The sequence below is a fragment of the Pristiophorus japonicus genome, chromosome 5 (assembly GCF_044704955.1).
Source record: "Pristiophorus japonicus isolate sPriJap1 chromosome 5, sPriJap1.hap1, whole genome shotgun sequence".
In the NCBI taxonomy this organism is placed as follows: domain Eukaryota; kingdom Metazoa; phylum Chordata; class Chondrichthyes; family Pristiophoridae; genus Pristiophorus; species Pristiophorus japonicus.
Genome location: NC_091981.1, coordinates 241926066 through 241948023, shown reverse-complemented (window position 1 = coordinate 241948023; position 21958 = coordinate 241926066). Strand labels below are relative to the sequence as shown.

The 21958-nt window shown below is 44.9% G+C and overlaps 1 protein-coding gene across 2 annotated transcripts in view; it reads right to left on the bottom strand.

Moving 5' to 3' along the window:
- Nucleotides 1-21302, bottom strand: part of apbb1ip (amyloid beta (A4) precursor protein-binding, family B, member 1 interacting protein) — a 213393-nt gene extending 192091 nt beyond the window's left edge. For both annotated transcript variants that reach the window (XM_070881446.1, XM_070881453.1), the window contains exon 1: nucleotides 21175-21302. The gene's annotated coding sequence lies outside the window, so the exon portion shown is untranslated. The remainder of the gene's footprint in view (nucleotides 1-21174) is intronic.
- Nucleotides 21303-21958: the final 656 nt, after the last annotated feature.

The following is a 21958-nucleotide window of genomic DNA, read 5'->3' as shown; positions in this document are numbered from 1 at the left end:
CCAGAAACAACTTGTATTTATATAGCGCCTTTAATGTAGTAAAATGTCCCAAGGCGCTTCATGGGAACGTTATCAAACAAAACTTCACACTGAGCCACATAAGGAGATATTGGGCAGGCGACCAAAACCTAGGTCAATGAGGTAGCTTTTAAGGAGCGTCTTAAAGGAGGGGAGAAAGATTGGGAGGTGGCGAGGTTTAGGGAGAGAATTCCTGAGCTTAGGGCCTTGGCAGCTGAAGGCACGGCCACCAATGGAGGGGCAAAGGAAATGGGGGATACACAAGATAACCTCGTTTAGATGGAGTGAACAATATCTAACTGTGGATCATTCAACCCGGACATGAAACTGTCAAAGGAAACATTCCACCATTACAATACATTCCAGGCAGTTAAAAAACTAATAGATTCTACTTGTTTATTTCAAGTCAAGAAATCTAGTTAGTTCATTCAGAATCTGAGGCTGGCTTGAGTGTATTTGTTATTGATACCATCCTATGGAGTGGCTGGGAGAGATATAAAATGCAGCATGGACAAGCTATCTCGGATTGTGCGAGTCCAGAATGGTATGTGGTCTCTGCAAGGAGAGAAAACCACAGGGCTGCAGTTTCTGGTGCACAGGAGAAATGAGGCCCACTAATGGGAAGTACAGTGACACTTTCACAAGATGGTACAGCTCTGTAAAATTCCCTGAAATTACATTACACAATTACATAGTATTACATAGTATTTACAGCACAGAAACAGGCCATTCGGCCCATCAGGTCCATGCCGGTGTTTATTCTCCATCACGAGCCTCCTCCTACCCCTTTTCATCTAACCCCATCAACATATCCTTCTATTCCTTTTTCTCTCATGTGTTTATCCAGCTTTCTCTTAAATACATCAATGCTAGTCACCTCAACTATTTCTTGAGGTAGTGAGCTCCATGTTCTAATTACTCTCTGGGTTTCTCCTGAATTTCCTATTGGATTTATTAGTGATTATGTTATATTTATGGCCCATAGTTTTGATCTTTCCTGCCAGTGAAAACATCTTCTCTATGTCTACCCTATTAAACCTTTTCATAATCTTAAAGACCTCGATCAGGTCACTCCTCAGTCTTCTCTTTTCTAGCGAAAAGAACGCCAGCCTGTTCAATCTTTCCTGATTGGTAAAATGTCTCAGTTCTGGTATCATCCTGTTTTGCACCCTCTCCAATGCTTCCAGATCCTTGTTATAATATGGAGACCAGGGGGTAGAAATTGCACCTGCCCATCTGGTTTTGAGTGTTTTTACTGCCTCGGTGGTTGAAGTCACCTCTTGAGCGACATTCCGCTCTGTTTGTTTTTTTCGTTTGGATCCAGAAGTCGCTCTTAATGGCGGCGGTGACTACACCAGAGGGGCGGATACGCGGTGTTGACAACAACTGAGGGGTGGAAGTTGGGGGGTGTGGAGTGACTGCCGTGATGATGTCACCACGACGCCGCATCACCACAGCTCTCCCCTTCACTTAAAGGGGAGGGCCTTCGCAATTTAAAAACTTCTGCTCACTGCACCACTAGGGAGGGTTTCGGCCGGGCTAGCGGTCTGGCAGTCAATAGGGGGTGCTAGGCAGCCTGTTGGCGGCCCGGCCGAACCCGGGAGCATAATTGTTGAGCCGAATTGGCAGCATGGCAGCAGTGATAGTAGGTCCTCCCCTTTAGGGGAGCCACACTGCAAAAGACCTCTACCTCACTGGACCGCCAGGGAACAGCTTGTTTTGCACTGCTGGGCAGGCTGAAGATTGTCATTTAACATGGATCAGCAGCAGGGGAGCAATGGGGGGGGAGGAGTGGCCCACCGCTGGGTTCACACGGGAGCGGAATTTCAGTAATGGCGACCATTACACGAAATGTCGGCGGCCATTGCACTCCGCAGTGTGGCTGCCGCTTTCCGGTGTTAAAAGGTTAAGAGGCCTTAAGGAAAGGGGCAATTTCGGCCCCCAGAACTGTTCACAGTACTCCAAGTGTGGTCTAACCAAGGTTCTATACAAGTTGAGTATATCTGGTTTTCAATTCTATCTCTCTAGAAGTGAACCCCAGACACTTTGTTTGCATATTTAAATGGCCTTATTGACCTTTTGGCGATTTGTCTATCTGTACCCCCAGATCTCTCTGCTCCTCTTACCCTGCTTATTCTTCCTATCCAAATGTACCAGCTCACACTTGTCTATATTGCAGTTCATTTGCCATTTACATGCCCATTCTCCAAGTTTATTAATGCCTTCCTGCATTTTGTCGCAGTCACTCTCTGTATTAACTACACCCCCCAATTTGGTGTCACCTGCAACTGTTAAATTGTACTTCCAATTCCCAAGTCCAAATCATTTATGTAAATGGTGAACAACAGTGGTCCCAGCACCGATCCCTGATTAACCCCTACTCTCTCTTTTCTGTTTTGTAGCTAGCTTACTATCCATTCTGCTACTTGTCCTCTGACTCCACATGTTCTGACCTTAGTCATGAGTCTACTGTGCAGTACCTTATCGAAGGCCTTTTGAAAATCCACATATATTATGCTTACTTCATGTTTACCCTTCATGTTACTTCTTCAAAGAATTCAATAAGGTTGGTCAAGCATGACTTTCCCTTTTGAAATCCGTATTTTCATTTTCCAAATGTTTTTCTATTACATCTTTGAGTAAGGATTCCGTTACCTTTCCTACCACCGGCGTGAAGCCGACAATGATGATGATTTGTGAGAGTTGCCTGTTTCCATCACATCTTTATCAAAAATTGGATGTACAACTTACATTGAATAACTTCTTAGAGAAAAAAAACAGCCTATGACACTCCAACTACTTTGCATTAAAAAGAACTTCAAGGGCTCGGAGCCCAGCTCGAGTATGGTCTGCTCAAGTATTGGGGGAAGTGTTAAATGTACCATGGGGGGTGGCATTGAGCCACAAAGAACAGGAAGATTCCAGTACTGGTTGCTGATCTGTGCTGCTTTAGTGGAACCTTAGTATTGACATGTGTTTCTGGGAAAAGGAGAAAAGAAAATCAGCCATTGTTTCCATTCTTGATCACTATTCTGAGATCTCTGTTGGAAAGTGTGCCTCTGCTGCTAATACGCATCAGCTAAGGTTGCCAACCCTCCAGGATTGTCCTGGAGTCTCCAGGAATTAAAGATTCATCTCCTAGACACAGCTGCGAGCAACTGGGGAGAAAACAAATTGTGTGCTTTCTTTCATTTTCTTCAAACACTTTTACTTATTTGTTATAAAAATATTGGAGATGTGGAAAAAAGGCTGTTTGACTGATAGTCAAGAATCATCCAATCGGGTAGCAACGCGTCTGTTCGCTTCCTCATTTGCATGGGAAGGCGGTGCATTGTGAGGATGGATGTGCTAGGTGACCAATCGTGGGAGTGTAGGGACAGAGTGATTGGAAGCTAAGCTGTCATGTGACAAAACCTTCTGGAATACGTTCCACGAAAGTTGGCAAACTTATTAGGGTCTCGCATGAAGAATGATCTCTTGGGCTGTCAACTCCCATGGAACTTAACTCCATCATGAGTCTACAATGTGTCTTGATGCATTGTCCACAGATCCTGAACCTCTCTGCAAAGCAGGTGACCAACACTCTGCGCTTCTTCAAAGACAAGTGTGTTTTCACCGGCTATCAGATCACCAGAGATCCTCCAAACTACACCCAATGTCCTTTTTGAGAAATTTGAAAAATTGGAATATAAATTCCTGTACGCTCAGTACCGAATGGGAATAAATCAAACAGGGGAAGAAATTAATCAGGAAAAAGAACTCCAAATAGTGTGCCTACTATACCCATAAAAATAAATATTTTCTACAATGACAGCTGTTTTTCTTTGGGTAGCTGGCACTGTGCTTTAGAAGGTATAAGGGGGATGGGGAGGGGTTCTCGGAATGTGCAAAAGGTCAGGCCTTAACAACTGAGGGAGAAAGCTTTCAGTTACTGTTTACAAGAAAAAACACGTATAAATGTAAGGCGAGTGAGTTAACATGTCTTCGAGTTGTTTACTCCCAGGCTCAATTTTAGTTGTATTTGCAGAAGTTAGCAACAGCTGTGTTAGGACTTATGACATGAATACACATTATTACATCTTTTATGTTTTGGATAAGTCTAAGGCAGCGAGAACATGTAACTCCCTAGAATTTAGTTAAATCCATAATGTACATTATAGATAACTGTTAGGAACTTTATGTCTGTCTTTGCTTATTTATACCTATGCAGTATATCTTCATGAGTTTTTTTCAGAATCTTTAACCAATTGGGTGTGGCGTGGCCTAACCACACAGTGAGAAGAAAACGTTCAGTATAATCTTTTATTCGCACACTATCAGCTTCTTATACATGGCTCCCAGACTCCAACGGATTACTGGGTGGACCATCCTCTTGACAGTTGGGTAAATTAGGACAACAGTCGATCCCTGAAGCTAAGGTCGGCAGTGATCTCACTAATTCTCTTACTAACTCTAGTATCAACATCAGGCAGAATTATGAGTAGACTAAGCCTAAATTGAGTAGACTAGGGCTATATGCTTTAGAGTTTAGAAGAGTGAGAGGTGATCTCATTGAAACATACACAATTCTTACGGGGCTTGACAGGGTAGATGCAGGGCGGATGCTTCCTCTAGCTGGGGAGTCTAGAAGCGGGGTCACAATCTCAGGATAAGGGGTCGGCCATTTAGGACTGAGATGAGGAGAAATTTCTTCACTCAGAGGGTGGTGAATCTTTGGAATTCTCTACTCCAGAGGGTTGTGGAGGCTCAGTAGTCGAGTATATTCAAGATAGAAATCAATAGATTTTTGGATCTTAAGGGAATCAAGGGATTATGGGGATAGAGCAGGAAAGTAGAGTTGAGGTAGAAGATGCCATGATCTTATTGAATGGCGGAGCAAGCTCAAGGGGCTGATTGGCCTACTCCTGCTGCTAATTCTTATGTTCTTATGAGCTGAAGTCTGAACCTGCAGCACAGCTGCTGATAAGTGAAATACTTCAAGCCATTGAGATTCCTGAATTCCAGTAGAAAGGAGCTATAATGATGTGAAGGAAGTATATTCATCTAGTCAGATTTCGCCACACATTTCAGCACATTATCATGCATGAGCACATCCTTCCTCTTTGCCAATCTCGCTGAGCTCCACATCCAAACGATTCCCTTATTATTTATTATGGGTTGCATAATAGGAAAGCAAGGATTGACAACATCACTTCTTACTCAGTTTAGGTGAAATAAAAATAAAAACAGAAAATGCTGGAAACACACACAAGAACCATCAGCATTTGAAGGAAAGAAACAATGGGAGAAGTAGGTCTTGGAGAGGATGCAGAGGAGATTGACCAGAATTAAATTGGGGATAAGGGACGTCAGTTAATGTGCAGAGATGAGAACAGTTTGGTTTGTACCCCTTAGAACATAGAAGGTCAAAGAGAGATTATGAGGAGTTTTGACAGAGTTGATAGGGGAAAACTGTTTCCACTAAGACAGATTTAAGATAATTGCCAAAGGAACCCGAGGGCAAATGAGGAGAATTGTTTTATGCAGCAAGCTATTATGATCTGGAATGCAGTGCAAATGAAGAGGGTGGTAGAAGTAAGAACTTTCAAAGGGGCATTGGATACATACTGAGGAAAAATTTGGAGGAATATGGGGAAAGAGCAGGGGAGTTGGACTAATTGGAAAGCTCTTTCAAAGAGATGGTACAAGCATGATGGGCTAAAGGCCTCCTTCTGTGCTGTAAGATTCTATGATTCTTGCCCTATAATGTTGCCCTGGTTCTAACCCGGGCTGCTAACTAGCAAGGCTTCATGTTGTATGCACTGTGCAAAATTACTCATCTAGAGAACTAATTGATTAAAATTGGGGTGAATCCTCACTTGTCATTAAGAACCCCTGCCCTACCAGCCCTATGATAGAACCATGGATATTTAAAGCGTAGCTGGAGGCCTATTGTGTCTGTGCTGGCTCTTTGCTAAGCAGTTAACCAGCAACGTAGAAAGAAATGCTAAAAAAAACCTGCAGCATGTAAATTTGACACATTTGCCTAACAATTCTTTTTCATTTGGCCTGAGAAAGAGGAACCAATTACTTCAACTAATGTTATTTTCCTACAAATCCTCCCACCGAGTCTATTGGGGGGAATTTTAATCCCCAAAAACGGGTCGGTTGGTGTTGGGTGAGAGGTTAAAATGTTAAAAATCTGAATCCCGATCCCAACCCGACCAACCTCCGGTCTTAACGGAGGCGAGATGGGGAAGGGCAGCCAACCCACTGCCAGGAGGCAGGTCGCCCATTTAAAAATTATAATGAGACTGGCGTGCCTCATGGTGATTCACTATTACAAATTTACCTGTGGCTGGTAAATTACCGAGGTCGGTTTCCCAGGCCTCGGAGAACATAACAGCCAAAGGATGGGTCCAGGTGGTTAGTGCCTTTCCACTTACCTCCCGGATCCAGCATCCCTGCCTCACCCACCCTCTGCGATTGGACACCTCTTCGAGGCCTCCGATTCCACCCCTCCCCCCCACCCCTCCAGGCCTCCGATGCTCCTCTGACTACCCCCCCTCCCTCCTCTCTGCAGCCTAGAGCCTCTCAATCTGGTTGGCTGTGGGTGGGAAACAGAACGTTGAAATGTTAATCAGGCCCTGCCTTTAAATTCAGCAGGGCCTGCAGGAAACCTGTTCTCCTGGGTTTCCCAAACCCCACCCTCCCAACTCCCAACCCGTCTCCAGATTAAAATTCTGCCCGTAGCTGACCCCTTCTTTTACTTTTTCCTCTTGGAAACATCTTACAATACTTAATTTATTATTGTGACAAAACTTTCAGTTATGTTTTTGGTTACCATCTTTCTCTGTGGTCAGCAGAAAGGTTTCCTCTGTGTGACATTTATAGCAAATCCTGAATACTTTCTTCATGAGTGTGCTCCTTATAAATGTGTTAACGATTTTTCTATAAATAGACCTATAAATCTTCCCCTTCTGTACCTCACCACAGTGACTATAGTACACTAGATCAGACATAACAGGATAGATTTTAAACCCCTGCCAGGTGGGAATAGTGTGGGTGACATGGGGCGGGGGGGGGGGGCGTCAGCAGTTAAGATGGTGGGGGGATGGCGCAACGTCCCTCCATATTCGCATCCCCCCCCCCGCAACCATCTTAACTTACCTGAGAACAGGCACAGGAGGCCGGCCTAGCATTGGCAGGCAGGGCATACTTGACATTGGGAAGTCACAGCCTAATGACATCATCGGTGCCTCAGTGGATTTGAGAGCCCCAACAGCCAAACCACGATGGGAGGTTGCGAAGTGGCCAGAAGAGTTAAAAAATATAACACTTCCAATGGAATCCTTGCGGGCCCGGGGAGAATTCCAGTCCATGGGTCTCCCCAGCACCTCTCTCTCTCCCAGCACCAACCTCCCCAACCCAGCGCAAAGTTTATGCCGGCCACCTTGGGCTGCATCTTAGGTCGTTCACCCTGATTTTTTTCTTCTACCTTCCAGCCCTGACATCACTCCCGCTGGTTTAGGGCGGGAGACTGACCTGTTTTATTCAAATGATGCCCGGGAGCCTCACAATGAGCTCCCCATGGGAGTTTCTCCCCGCCCGGCCCAACATGGTTACAGTTAAAGCGTCTTTCAAACTAAGCTTACCTGAAAGCAAATTGCTGCAAAAATATTCCTTATTCTTTAAATACAAGATTAATTACAATTTCCGAAAGTAAAAACCTGATTTAACTTTGTGCATGCTTTTATTAGCTGAGAAAAGCAAACATTTCCGAAAATTCATCATCAAGCTTTATGGCATGTGCTAGATTAAATGTTATTCTTGGTTTCTTGTGTATCTTGCCCACTACCTTGTGGATACCCAATAAAAATATAGCATATATAAGACAAAAATCAATTAAGGAACGCAAGCAAATCTGTTCCTATACAACTGCTTGCTTTTGTCCCTAAGTTGGAATGGTATTCCAGCTGCTGTTACCCTTAAAATGGATGACATGCACTGTCAAGATAATGCATTCAAGTGGAAAACACAGCGAGATATCAATAATAAACGTGGTAACACATTCTTAAGAAAATCCTATCTGCTTTTTTAATGAATGTATAGCCCCTTACTATAGTCACTGCTCTAATTTAGGAAACTTGGCAGCCAATTTACACACAGTAAGGTCTCACAAACAACATTAAGACAATGAGCAGATAATCTGTTTTTAGTGGCATAGGTTGAGGAAAAAATATTGGGCAGGACACCAGGGCGAACTTCCCTACTCTTCTTCCAATAGTGCTATGAGATCTTTAACATCCACCGAAGAAAACAGACAGGATGTCTTATTCAAAAGCAGCTCCAACAGTGCAGCACTCCCTCAGTACTGCATTGAAGTATCAGCCTCGATTATGAGTTTAAAGGGGAGAAATTGTCCTTCTTTGCGCCTCCCGTTAGTGCCTCCAGGGGGCGATAATGGGACGCTAAGGGCTTACTGACACCCGGGCGCAGCGAAATTACCAATGCCCGCAAACTTCCATGGTGGGTTAGCGTGGCGTTAAAACTTACCGCCTCGATCTCCTGCGCCTCGGAGATCGGTAATGTCATCGTGACGCAGCACCCCATTATCTCCCCAAATGTAAAATTTGCTTCCGTCACCTGCAGCATCACTGGGCATCAGCAATGGCAGCTGCATTAGGTATTGTCACCTCAGCTGGCCGCTTGGGGAGCGCTAATTAAAGGCAGTGGTGGTAGTGTAGGCCAAAATGTAATAATGTCCCGATAGTGTTGTGTTTTGCTTTTTTTCCAGGCCTCGATTGATCAGCCCTGCACTCGCTTAGAGTGCGTGGGGCTGCTCTGCGCATATCGCGGTGGTTGTTGACGACCATTCCCAGCCTTAGCCTTCAATGCCTTAACCATTGGCCCTTCCCTTTAAGGGAGGGAAGGAGCCTGTGAAACCGGTAGTGCTATGCGGAACATTGTGCAGTGCTCTGCCGTTACCGCCTCTCTTGCTCCCTTTAGCGCTCTAAAGGAAGTGGTAGCACTTGATTTAGCGCTCCACTGGCCCCTTGGAACGCTAAAGCGAAAGTTCACATCGGAATCAATAGTGTCGCGCCCGGCAATACTTTTGCACTTTGCAAAAGTTATCGTCCCAAATGGGGCGCTACGCAATTTCTAGCCCTAAGTCTCTGGAGTGGGGTTTGATCCCACAACTCTTTGACTCAGTGACGAGATGGCTACTACTGAGCCAAGTCTGACTAGTTAAAGTGTAAATCCATTTAAGATAAACAAGTTAACGCCTTTGTTATGAACACCTCAAATGCCATAGTACATTACAATACTCTGAAAAAAGTTGTCAAAAACTAAATATGCTGCATCACCACAAAGCCATATAAATAAATACGCATTATTCAAAAATGATTCAATTCTAAGCTTAAAATTCCGATGTACGATTCACCTTCATTGCTATTTTGCAGAAAATCAATTGAAAGCAATATTGTTTTGGTCTCGCTCATTGACCCTTTCCTTGATCATGTGAAGTGGTTTAATGACACTTTCTGAGTACATAAAATCCTTTGGCGGTACAGAGCCACCATTGAGCAAATGCAGCAGCCATCTGCATGATTTCATGCACTGATGGTATGCTTTCATGTGTTGATGGTATGATTGAACTGCTATTGACCAGGTTTGACAGCGCCAATCCCATAATCTTTACAGTTACACTTTGTGTGTTTTGATTCGATGTACAGTGTCTGAAATTAAGGCCCCGACTATGGAAGTGGGCAAAGAGTCCTCAAATTCGGGACAGGTGGAGGTCCGGCCTCTTTTAACGACTGGACCTCATTTCCATAATGCTTCCAGGTTTCCCGGTCCCGTTCACACGGCTACATACGAACATAAGAACATATGAATTTGAAGCAGGAGTAGGCCATTCGGCCCCTCAAGCCTGCTCCACCATTCAATGAGATAATGGCTGATCTTCGACCTCAACACTTCCCTTCAATCCCCATATCCCTTGTTTCCTTTAATATCCAAAAATCTATCAATCTTTGTTGGGAATATACTCACCCTCTGAGTGAAGAAGTTTCTCCTCATCTCAGTCCTAAATGGTCTAAATGGTGGGTGTCCTGCTCACCCAGATATTGAAATTTCCAGTCGGAGCCCAGGCCACTATTGAAAGCATCAGTCGACCCCTTCTCAAAGGAGGCTGCATTCAGTGAGGGCTTACACTAAAGGATTGAACAGCATTGGTGGCAAGTGTGTAGGTGGCTGAAAAGGGAGGAAAGGTGGCCCAACAGGGTCTCTGCTGCCCCTCTAGAGATAATGATAGCTGCAGTGAGGGCCAGTGGAGAGGTGCTGTTCTCTACAAGTGGGATGACGGAAGCTGGTGCCACAATGAGGAAGGTGTGGTTTGAGGTGACTCAGTGCGTCAGCAGCAGGAGTGTGACACCGAGGACCTGAATCCAGTGCAGCAAACATTTCATCGATCTCATTAGGTCAGGAAAGGTCACCCACCTCTCGCAATGCACCTACTTTCACTCCCTCTTGTCCCTCCGACACCATTCACCCCAATCCTCAGCCATGCTTCACTTTCCTCACCGCCAAGCACAAGGGCACTCTGTACCACCTCTCACCCTCATTGCTAACACAAGCTCACCTCCCGCTTCCATCTTTCACAGCTGCCACTAACAACATCCTAATCTCATTTCCTCTAAGCTGCACGACCTGCACCTCCTAACAGCAAACCTCCTCAATTCACACTGGAGTCACTTACTGCAAACACATGACTTCCCCACTCCCATAACATCTGCCTGATTTTCCCTTTCACCTGATGCACTACACCCAGGAGAAGCACACATCCTTGTTTGCCACTCATAATGCTGTCTTACCTCTTTTCCAGGAGCAGAGAGTGCAGAATACCAGGTAGTGGCCAGGACTGATGGAGGACCACATGAATATGTGGAAGTGACCCTGGTGGAGGAGGAGGCACTGGAGATAAGCAAAACCTCTAGCCCACTGAGCATTGATGATGGCGAGATTGGTGACTCAACAGAGCAGTGTGACTAATTTAATCTTAGATCGCTTAGGGGAGAAATTGGGGTTGTTTGTACCTCCCGTTAGCTCTGCCGGTGGCACTAAAGGGGCGCAAACGATTTTCCGCCTGGGCAAGGTGCTGCTAACGACTCCCGCTAAATTGCGACGCCATCGCGGTGCGCAGCGATCTGTTTTTGCCCCGGAGCAAAAATTTGGGAGCGCCCCCTGAAGCTGTGCTGGGCAATGACAGTGACAACTTCAGGAGCCGCGTACCAGGCTGTAGGACACAAGATGTCCCTCGCGCCATTCAACGTGTCGTACAGTATCAACTTCATCCTCCTCTTCCTCATCACATGATGAGTCGTGCAGGCCTTCTTCCTCCTGCACCTCCAGTCTTCTCTGTAGAGCCATGTGATGGAGGATGCAGCATGCCACAATGATTCTTGAGACCTTGGCTGGAGAATATTGCTGGGAGCCTCCTGAGCTATGGTGCTCTTTGTGCCTGCTGTTGGATCTGTATTGCTCGGGAGTGGTCGGGTTTCGAAGCGGTGTCATCAGCCATAGTAGAAGGGGGTATCCCTTGTCCCTGAGCAACCATCTGCTAAGATTGATCACAGGTTGGAACATTGGGAGGATAACGGACTGCCTAAAGGTGAAGGCATCATGGTAGTCCCCTAAGTTGCGGCCACTTACTTGCATCAACCTTTTCTTGTAATTACGTGCAAGTTGTCCATTTATTGAATGAAAGCAGTTAACAAAAGCTCCTGCCTGGTCGCAAGCTGCCCTGATGGCTACACATGTGCAGTCAATCGGACCCTGCAGTTGAGGAAAGCCAGCCAGAGCTGCAGAACCTGAGGCTCTATCGGTCTGACTATTGTCATTAGTTGGAAATGAAATCTTTCGGCTGGCCCTGGCAGCTATAGCATCTGTGACCTGCCTGATGCGCTTGTGACTGGCTGACTGCGTCACCCTCAATATGTCCCCTGTGGCGACCTGGAACAATCTAGCGGCGTAACAGTTGAGGGTGATGGTAACTTGCACTGCCTACCCAGCGGGCAGTAGGTCTTCTTCCAGGAGGCTGCAGAGGTCCACGACCATCTGCCTTGGCAATCTGAGACTCCTGAAGCACTGCACCTCAGACAGGCCAAGGAATCTGACCCTGTGTCTGCACACCCAGTGAGGTGGGTAAGGCCTTCTGCGAGCATTTCCCCTCAGTGGCTCCCCTGCAGCTCCTTCTTCATTCCTTTGCTGATGTTGCTGCTGTTCCTCCTCCTCCTCCTCACTCCCAACAGAGTGCAACTAAAGCAGCAGCCATACTCAGCTTCTCTGACTACTTTTGAAAAATTCTCTAAAGTCCAGCAAAACCTCAACAGTGACTAGAAAATCACAGCCCGCAATGAAGAGAAAGAGCACCTGAGAACGATGCAGCTTTATTGACAATGTGGCCCCTTTATATCAGGCCCACTGAGCTGTCCCGATCCAGTCCCACCAGGCTTCCCCTAGCACCGCTGCCGACCTCTGTGAATCCAGTGCAGCAGTAATTGATGTCACATCGGGGTCCGAAATGCATCACTGGACCTCGATGTGCGTTTTATTCACGAGGGTCTTGCCTCTCTGCAGTGGAAGCCTTGTCGCTGCGATTGGTCAGGAACCCGGCCGGTTGGAGCCAGGAGCTACACGATTGAAATTGTGACCCCCTTGCCCGACCCTTTCCTGCCCGTCGGGGTGGGGTTAAAATCAAAGCCTAAGGCTGAGTGTTGTCTTTGATCTAACAAAGAATTAGCACAGACACAATGGGCCAAACGGTCTTGTTCTGTACTGTAATTTGCTATGGTTTTTAAACTGGAGACCTGAACACTGCCCAGGCACAACATGGTTTGCGGAAACACAATGTAAAATATAGATTCGCCATCCTTTGTAGTGGATTTGGTTTACCTGACGGGAAGTCAAGTGCAGGGTGGACCAGTGGCACATTTTATTTGCACATTCTAATGTACTTTATAATTGCTAATGAATATTATCCACAGGAATAAAGAATTTTGGGGAAGCGTGTCTTCAAATCACAACTCCTCGCTTCCCCTCTCCCTCCCCCACCCCTCACTTATACCTTTAATCCCCTATTTTACAAGAAACAAAAATGATACATCAACGTTCATTTGAACTATAATATAAAACTTCGCATATTCCCTTTTTCGGAGGGATTTAGGCTCCTCAAAGTTACATAACAATGTCGGCAAACGTTTCTGCTGTGCTGTCAAGGGCAGCGACAGGGATTGTCAAGTTAGTTATGGCAGAAGCCAAGTGCCTTGTGGGGCTTGCTCAAATTTGCCGGGACTGGATTGAATTAAATCTCAAATGTCTTAGGAAAAATGTAAATCACTAGCTTACCATTGCCCATCACAGTACAACTATCAGAGCTCATTAGGTATGATGAAAGAGCACATAGCAGAATGTTCAAGAGTATATAATGGTTGAAGGTCTCATAGCCTCTGTAGGAGAACTGCAACTTTATGGTAACTATTATTCAAACACAGGCAACTGCAGAACTGTCCTTTGACAAAGCTTGACGGAGATATAATGAGTTGTTAGTAATGTTAGTATGGGTTGTTCTCTCACTCAATCCAGATATTTCCCTGCATTGAACTTTGCCTTAATGGTGGTAAGGGATAATATTAACCATATGTAGAGGGAACAAAGTTGTGTGTAGTTGCAAGGCCCGTCACATTCCTGTGGTTAAAAAAAATGGGCAAGCAGCTCCATGTGGCACTGTTGTCAAAATCAAATTGAAATTTCAAGTTCAAGACTGGAAGGAAAAGTGGCGAGAAAATGGTATTTACAATATGTTAGATATAACTTGTAGTCATGGTGGTCATTAAAAAAAATGTGAATTGGGAATTCAGGTACAGAAAATCAATGGGGCGGAAAAATTAAATCCTGTTGAAAATGAAGGCCAACAATAAATTATTATTTTAGTTGTTCCCCATTTGAGTATCTTACTCGTTGTTACAATGCTGAATGCAGCACTCACCACCCTGAAGCAAGTAATGGAAGACAAACTGAATGTTACTGAAATTGAGCTTGTAACAATGAAACCTTCAATAATATTTCAGATGTACACAAAGGAAGAACTGAAATTCCAATCCAGAATTCAAGCACACACCATTGCTTCCATGAGTATGAATTGAAACATAATCAAAGTTACATGCTCTGTTAAACATTTGGTCCCTGGAATAAAACTTATTTTATTGTAGAAGAGAGCAATTTCAGATAACGTTTTTGTTTATATATCGACAGATCATTGCTGATATCAACTAAATAAAGAGTCACTCCCAAAATATATTTCAGTAAAATTTGATAAAAATAAAGTTGACAGTAAAGATGCAATTGTTTCATAACTGGTTAGCAGGAAAGCATCTTTAGGCTATCCATAGTTGCTCTGATACTTTGTCTGGTAGCTATATTCAGCTGCATGACGTCATTGGGTTAAATTTCCCTTCACTGCCTGGGTGGTAACCTGGCAGGGTGGATTGCTTGTCCATTGGGGAACTTGCCCACTTTTCACCCCATTAAAATCAATCGGGCGGGTTCTACAACAGGTGGGTGATCCGCTCCCCCAGATTACCGCCCAGGAGCGAAAGGTGAAAATTCACGGCCAACATTTCTGCAGTGTATGCCGACCATAATGAAGAGGTTCAGTTACAAAATGTAACCATGTTCTTTGCAACTGTTCAATAACATGTGATGGGGAATTTACTGCAAGGTCTGCCTTGTCCACTGCAGCTTGATGGCAACAATTAGGATAATTGAAGTAAACACAAAGTGACACTTGGCATGCTAGTCATGTTAGTTTGTTTGGAAACAGAATCAAAGACATACCACCCGAAGTACAATTTTTTTAAAGTACCATCCTAAATTAAACGCCACTTATTTCAAAATCAAGGCTTTTGGAGAAACAGACAAATACAAAGAAAAATGTCTTATATTTTGTGATTTTTAACCAAGGATCTGTCTTTCTGTTATAATTATAATTTGTGGCTCTGGTTTACTTTGCTGGTGGTACAATTCATGAACTAGCAGACTATAGCTTACCCCACAGACTAAATATATATTTAAAAAAATTAAGTAATTAAGTAATAGTGTGTAATATATATTTAATGCTTGTAATTCTAAGCAAAGTCAAAGAAGAATTTCCCGCTTAATTAGATGTACACAGAATGATAGATCCTCATCAACAATGTCCCCCACTGGGTTCAAAATCAACGGTTGCAATAATATAGTGAAGGGTTCAGATAAGGCTGTTGTGATTTACCAATGAACTGTGATGGGAGAGGGAGAAGAATGCTAACATCAACTGGAAAGGGAAGAATCTCTAAGCCACTGTGACAACTGTACAAACAATTTAAAAACAAAGTAACAATCAGGAATAGCAACAGAATGTACCAACGCAACAGGCCAACGTTTCTGCACAAGAAATGAGGGAAAATCTTCACAATTTTTGCAATAGCCGTCTCACTATACAAGCAATGGGATGTTATACTTACAGCTTAAGGTATGACAGGCCCATTTACCTATTGCACTTTGAGCATAATTACATGTTGTAGGCCTGTATTCAGTGGTGTTTTTGACTTGTCAGCTTTTTTGAGGCTATGTTGGCTTTTCCAAAGCTGTTGTTCAGCTTTTGCCAGCTTTCTAGATCGGCATTTTATAGTTCTATTTAGATGATGTCACTTTTTGAAGAAAGCACCATCACAGCTATATGAAGGATCCAATGAACACCTTAAGCTTATGTCACTGTTAAAGTACATTCGTATAAGACTTGAGTACCAGGGGAGTGACATTCAGAAGGAGACCTGTGAGCTCAGTGTGCCACTGTCACCTATTTACCCTTCTTCCTTCTTCTGGCCCACATGAAGCCCACATGAAGTTGCAGAGGTGCAATGAATTGGTAGAATGGAGGGAATTGACTCCACACAGTAGGTTTTAAGCGAAGACCAGTGGCAGTTGCCAAAGCTCCCAAGAATGTCTGTCAATGACAAGTTTATTTTTTTGCAATTATTCTGATGCCGTTTCCTTACTGAGAACATCAGTCACCTCCTGGGATGTTTTAGGGTTGGAGGTATGACCAGAATCCCACTGAGGTCTGACATTTGCGTACGAGAGCATAGGCCTCACATTAAACATCTGTAAGACAAAGGCCCTCTACCAACCTAACCCCGCCACACAGCACTGCCCCCCCCCCCCCCCCCCGCGGTTATCAAAATCCATAATAAGGCCTTGGACAATGTGGACCATTTTCCATACCTCAAGAACCTACTGTCAACAAGGGCAGACATCGACGATGAGGTCCAACACTGCCTTCAGTGCGCCAGTGCAGCCTTCAGTTGCCTGAGGAAGTGAGTGTTTGAAGACTGGGACCTCAAACCTGGCACCAAGCTCATGGTCTACAGAGCAGTAGTGATACCTGCCCTCTTATATAGCTCAGAGACATGGACAATGTACAGTAGGCACCTCAAAACACTGGAGAAGCACCACTAATGCTGCCTCCGCAAGATCCTGCAAATCCATTGGCAGGGTAGGTGCACCAATGTCAGTGTCCTTGCTCAGGCCAATATCCCCAGCATCGAAGCACTGACCATGCTCGATCAGCTCCGCTGGATGGGCCACATCGTCCGCATGCCTGACACGAGACTCCCAAAACAAGCACTCTACTTGGAGCTCCGACACGGCAAGTGAGCCCCAGGTGGGCAGAGGAAATGCGTCAAGGGCACCCTCAAAGCCTCCTTGAAAAAAATGTATCATCCCCACCAACATTTGGGAATCCCTGGCCCAAGACCACCCAAAGTGGAGGAAAAACATACGGGAAGGTGCTGAACACCTCGATTCTCTTCGCCGAGAGCAAGCTGAAGCTAAATGTTGACGGCGGAAGGAGTGCGCGGCAACCCAGGCCCCCCACTCACCCTTCCTTCAACCATCGTCTGCCCCGCCTGTGGCAGAGACTGTAGGCCCTGCATTGGATTCTTCAGTCACCTGAGAACTCACTTCTAGTGTGGAAGCAAGTCATCCTCGACTCCGAGGGACTGATGTGATGATGATTTCCATACATAAAACCAAAGTGCTACATTGCTTTGGACGTGCACGAGCCATTGTGAAACTAGGTACAGTCACAGTCTGAAAAACAACACCATTGCCAAAGGGTTGTGAGAGCCTACTATAGGAAGCACCTTTCATTCTGTGCATTTCCACTGCAGTTTGGTTTGGAAACCCTGTGACAGGCCAGGCCTTAGCACAGCTCCATTTTAACACAAGGCAATTCTTGACAATTCCACTCATTGAGAACCAATGGAAAGATTTCACCGGAGCTTCGTCTGGCCTGTTTTTTTTTTCAAATGCCATTGCTAGTTTGGTGACCTTAATCACATGTTCATTTTGTAAAGTGATCCTACAACTTAGCAGAGGGCACATCGGAATCATCGGCTATGGCTGCTGTCCGGTAAAAATGGGGGCAGCTGTTGCTGCTGATTCCAATATTCCCATTTACACCTCCTCTAGACCCATCTTTTGTTTCTTTACTTACCCCATTACCATCTCCTTTCGTCTTGCATCATCGTCCCTTTTGTCATTTAATCTCTCCCGCCTTCTCATCATCATAGGCAGTCCCTCGAAACGAGGATGACTTGCTTCCACGCCAAAAAGAGGATGAGTTCACAGGTGTTTCAATGAAGGACCCAAACTACATCTTGAAGATACCTGTGCATGGATTTTTTTTTAACATGTGGTGGCCGTTGCATACCAGCCACCACACGGGCTTGACAGAGCTAGGTCTTGCTCCAGTGGCAAGGATTACCCAAGACAACTGGAGACCGGCTCTGCTGCACGGGCCTAGTGTGCATACATATTGCAGTATGGGCTGGCCCGTGCTGCCCCTGTGCCCCTGGCCCCGAACTCGCGCCTCCCCTGGGCTCCGAACTCGGGCCTCTCCTGGGCCCCGATCACGCCTTCCACCCTATCACAGATCTTTCCTCCCCTCCCCCTTTCCCTGCCCCTGTACTTGCTTAAAACCTGTTAAATATCTACCTTTTTCCAGTTCTGACACTTACCTGCATGCCGGCCAGTGGTTTATGCCTGCCAGCAGTTACTCTGCCCTTTTCCCTCCGTTCTGGCGGGAAGTCGATTGGCATTCAAATGAACCTTGGCAGTTAAGATACCCCAACCTGAAACTTAGGACAGAGAGTGATTTCACACTCGTCCCACGATCCCCCCATACCTGCCCCCTCCCTCCAAAACCCACTCCATATTAAAATTAAAGCCCATGAGAAAATTGCAGATTATCATAGAATCATAGAAGTTTACAGCACAGAAGGAGGCCATTTTGGCCCATCGTGTCTGTGCCAGCCAACAAGAGGCTATCCAGCCTAATCCCACTTTCCAGCTCTAGGTCCGTAACCCTGTAGGTTACAGCACTTCATGTGCACATCCAAGTACCGTTTAAATGTGGTGAGGATTTCTGCCTCTATCACTCTCTCAGGTAGTGAGTTCCAGACCCCCACAACCCTCTGCGTGAAGAAATTTCCCCTCAAATCCCCTCTAAACCTTCTACAAATTACTTTAAAGTTATGCTCCCTGGTTGTTGACCCCTCTGCTAAGGGAAATAGGCCCTTTCTATCCACTATATTTCGGCCCCTCATAATTTTAAACATCTCAATGAGGTCTACCCTCAGCCTCCTCTGTTCCAAGGAAAACAAACCCAGCCTATCTAATCTGTCCTCATAGCTTAGATTCTCCACTCCCAGCAAACTCCTCATCAATCTCCTCTGTATCCTCTCCAGTGCAATCACGTCCTTCCTGTAATGGGTGACCAGAACTGCATGCAGTACTCCAGCTGTGGCCTAACCAGTGTTTTATACAGTTCAAGCATAACCCCCCCTGCTCTTGTATTCTATGCCTCAGCCAATAAAGGCAAGCATTCAGTATGCCTTCTTAACCACCTTATCCACCTGGCCTGTTACCTTCAGGGATTTGTGGACATGTACTCCCAGGTCCCTTTGTTCCTCTACACTTCTCAGTGTTGTACCATTTAATGTGTATTCCCTTTCCTTGTTAGCACTCCCCAAATGCATTACCTCACACTTCTCCGGATTATCAGTACTTTCTCGTCTTTCTCTCTGCCCTCTATTCCAGTTCAGCCATTCTTGATTGTCATGTGTTGATCAATAGGTACTTTTTAAGTTCTGTGCCCATACATTGAGTGGCCGAAATTCAACAGCACCAGAAACGGGGCACACCGATGGTTTTGTTGTGTTTTGGCCGCCTCAGTGGATACAGCAGCCCATCCTACGAAATGCAGCTCTTTGTCATTTTTTTTCGAGCGTGGCGGAAGTCGGTCATAATGGAGGCGGAAGTGAGGGCGGGAACGGAGTCTCCGCCACTGTTGGTCATCAGTGCCCATCCATCACCATGTCTCTCCCCTTCAGTTAAAGGGGAGGGCTGCTGCAAACTCTGCAATTGTTTAAGTTCACGCTACTGGGCCAGGGAGGGTTTCGGCCGGACCAATGGCCTGGCATCCAAGAAGCCTGTTGGCCGGCCGGCTGAACCCGGGGGCTTAATTTTTGGGCCAACCTGGCAGTTGGCCAACACAATAAAATAAGATGGTGGCAATACGCCCTCCCCTTTAAGGCCGCACCGTCATTTTACACACAGTGACCGACAGACAAAGCTGTCGGGGTGGGGTGGGGTGGGGCATCGGCTGGAAGACTTTTCCAGCTGAACTTCACTTCCGGGGCAGGACATCGGTGGTGTGAGTTCTGATGACGCACTTAGGAGGCTTCAGCAGCAGTGGGGTGGATATGGTCACTGCCGGAAAAAACCTTGAGGAGAATTTTGCGAGTGTCGACAAGTCCGCCGCAAATCAGCGGCCATTTCGACACTGCCCCATGGCCACCACTTTCCGCCAGCCAGAGACCTTATCAGGAGGCTGAATTTAGGCCCCCAAATTTGGGCCCACATTTCCCATACAATCTCCTATAACGTGCTACCCCCAAAATTGGATGTAGGTACTTGTCCACATTGCACTGGCCCTTTTCATGAGATTTTGTAGGCAGTGACGACGTATCATCCTTAACCAGAGAAGGGTAGGCCAACATAGAAAAGGAGAATAAATTAATAATAATAGCTTTGCATTAAAGCCTCGCCCTGCAAGAGCATCATTCTATTTGGGCAGGACTCCTAGAGTGTTCCGTGCTGAACCGTGCGGATTGCTGCCAAATTACTTTGATCCTCAAACAGCAGGCTGTGTATAGCGAGTGCTGTATGAAAAAGCTGTACAGTGGGTTCACAAAATTAAATTTTTGCATTATATCAAAACAAAAATAAAACTTAAACAGAAATTCAGGTGAGTGCATATGCCAACATGCATATTCACAGAGTATGCACAGACATTAATAAGCTAAAATGGGATTGCAGAAACAAAACAAATCGAATCCGTCCAATCAAAAGAAATGAGATCCCGTTCTTGTGATTGGAAGAACAATTATAGTTTTGAGAAATATCTAAGTCCAGTTCTGCTTCTGCCCTTATCAATAATAACCATTGTCTTATCATTAACAAGAAAGTTGCAGCATATCATATACAAATGTCAATTTAACACCTAAATTATTGATCATGTGGTTTCCAACGTGGCCGGGTTGATTTGGTTACTAAATCATAATTGAAGAATTTCTACTACATCAACATCTACTACATCAAGAGGTTTGGACCTCTTTCACATAATATTACAGCTATTAGGAAGATCAAAGCAACCAAAAGAAAACACATGATGCAAGAGCTGTTTCATACTGTTATCGTCACCTCCGTATATTGTTGGCTGCAAGGCGATTTATATTACTGCCAATTTGAGTAAAACACATTTTTGAAGATAACATTAAACCAAATAAGATCTCTGGTATGCTGTCATGTTACTTATTTTCCAGCTATGAATCTTCATTATTTAAGTTATTAATTTATAAATATAATAAAGCTCTCATTAAGCAATTCCAGCAACTAGAATCTGAGTTAAATCTCACTTACACACTTCTTTCTAACTCCATGTGCTAGCATAGAGTCCAACATTATTTAAAGAAAAATATTTATAAGTATTATTTGAAAATGACCATAACTCACCTTTGAATGTTTTCTGAACTTCAAAACAATTTCAAATTTGTTTTAGTGAGCACAAATATTATTGTATTCAACATCCAGTGGCTTGAGACTGAGGGTTGCAGGCTTAAGATTGAGGGTTGACAATCTAAGTGCCTATCACTTTTTACTGCTGATTTGGTGTTTCCTGTGTAAACGGAAGTTTGCTGAATATTCAGTGTAAACCTTTATTTAAATTGGTAGGCCAGAGGCCTCCAAATGCCACCTACTGGATGAGGTATAGTATTAACTCCAACTGTTTCCTTTTAATGAAGCCAACTTTGTATCTTGAACAGATTTACTTTCTTTCCATTCTTGTTAATTAATTTTGCAGTCTCCTTGGGCGAGAAACTGGGCTCGCTAGCGCCCGTTTTTGTCCCGCATGAATGCCATTAGTATTCCAAAATGGCATCCGAGGCGCATGCTCACACTTCTGGTGTAAAGCACTCCAGACGCCATCTTAGTAAAGGCGCTAGTGCAGTTAATGTCCACCAGAAGTATGCAGAACAGACAGATCATGACATCATGCTGATTTGATGCCAGCAATTCCATATTGGAGTTCCAAGCTTCAGGCACCCTCTCTTAAGCTCACACAGCTGAACACATGTTAAGCAACAGGAAGGACTCCCACCAGTGCTACTTAAAGGATCATCAACTACTTACAGGTTAGTTACTGATTGATTTCTTCTGGCTGTTGCTACAATTCTATATTGGGGCTTTCGATAGTTGTTTCAAGTTTTAAAAGTCTACAGGGAGTGGTGTAGCAGGT